The sequence below is a fragment of the Siphateles boraxobius genome, unplaced genomic scaffold, assembly GCF_051911475.1.
Source record: "Siphateles boraxobius isolate OS27281-9 unplaced genomic scaffold, OSU_SipBor_1 8, whole genome shotgun sequence".
NCBI classification, from domain to species: domain Eukaryota; kingdom Metazoa; phylum Chordata; class Actinopteri; order Cypriniformes; family Leuciscidae; genus Siphateles; species Siphateles boraxobius.
In genome coordinates this window covers 9,809,445-9,811,244 of record NW_027509208.1, presented here as the reverse complement: position 1 = coordinate 9,811,244, position 1,800 = coordinate 9,809,445, and positions in this window count along the sequence as shown.

Sequence of the window (1,800 nt, the reverse complement as noted above, 5' to 3'; positions counted from 1 at the left end):
ACACACACACATCGAGAACACCAGCGTCGGCCTAGCAACACATTTCTACAACTTAGTGCCTGCCATCAGCATCACTCACAATGAGGTCTACAGCGAATGACTACCCAGGTTTGGCTTCTGGGTAGATGTGGGAGGACAGTGGTACAAGCTGAAAAGAAACTCATAGATGTGCAACAAATAACCATTTTAACCTCAGCAATCATTTGTAAGTCCGTTTGATTTATTAAATTTGACAAATATCTGTAAAGAATATTCTGTAAAAACAAATTAATTGTCATTATTGCATATATAATAAATTAATATATTCATACTGAATATAATTTCCTATATTCACTATTCTTATTATTATCATTATTTAGCTTATTCCTGGTTTTTACTCTTTGTTTTATAGAGACAGTATAGTCCATTAGTTAACTCTGTAGGCCTAACATGCATATTAAAGAGCAAAACCAATTAAAAATGTTAATTGGTAAATTTGTGTTTCTACCCAAATGCCATGCTTAATTGTCATGATTATAATAGTTTATATTAAACAGAAGGCATACATTATTATTGTTGTTGTTATTGTAGTTATTATTATTATTAACACAGTTCTGGTTTTATACTCTTAGAGACATAGATTAGTAACCTTGGCCTAATATGTAAATTAAAGAGCAAAACCAGTGTTTATTTATACATTTCCAAAAATCTTTGGTATTTAATATATTCATTTAATAGGCTACAATTTATTATTGAATAATTGACTAATCTAAAATAAAACAGAAGGCATAAAGTAATATTAATTATTACTATTATTATTGAGTGCATTTATGGTTTTTACTCTGTTTTTAGAGTCATAAAGCCCAAATGAGTTAGCGCTGTAGGCCTAATATTCAAATGAAAGAGCAAAAACCAATGCAAGTTATGTGTTTCTATATGCTCCCCTCTGTGATTATATTTCAAAGAGGCACCCTCTTAATTTCTAAATCACGTAGAGAACTCGACCTAATTTCTTGAAAGAATGTCTACACATGAAAAAAGCAACACAGTCTTTGAAGTCTAAAATTAGACACATGAACTCTTGCCCCTCCTTTAGCGCAATGACGCCTTATCAGTTCTGCTTCTTATTTATTCATAATCTGACTTAATGCTTTTGAGGCATTCAGACAATTGATCCGCATCAAAACACTCCACAAACAAGCGTTTGTTAGACATAGGCCTATATTCAAAGGCAGCGATTAATATTTCATATCAGCCTTCACGATTAGAAAAAGTATGGCAGTAACGCAGATGAATTGCCCCAAGACAAAGGTTTCTCACTTTAATGCTGCCTTTCCCTTAAATATTTAAGATAATAAAGTGCCGTTTATTTTCACAGTTTGGAACAATGGGTTTAGCTGAATAGCGACCATTTCCAAACAACTTCACCGAATGTTATGTGAATCAGTCATGCTCAATGGGCACTTTGCTGCCTAACCATACCAGCGAAATAATGTGAAAGCCACCAATTGTGCTGTCTTTGTAGTCTCCTGTAGGAAAGTGCAGACTATGAAAGCATTTATTCTTTCACTCAGCTCGCGCTTGCAGCTCCTCAGAGGAGACAGCGGGCAGCTGAAGGACTGTAATTAGCACCTGAAGGCTAATTCTCACTTGGAGTTTATTTTTCGATTAAGGTAGCACGGTGGTCTTCTAGGTCACAGTGGCCATTCATTGGAAATGGTTCAGATTTGATTTATGCACATATGTCTCATAAGTGTGTTGCAGGCCTACTGTAAATTCCTTTCTCAGTCACTTAAGCTGAATACTAACAATCAGTGACAA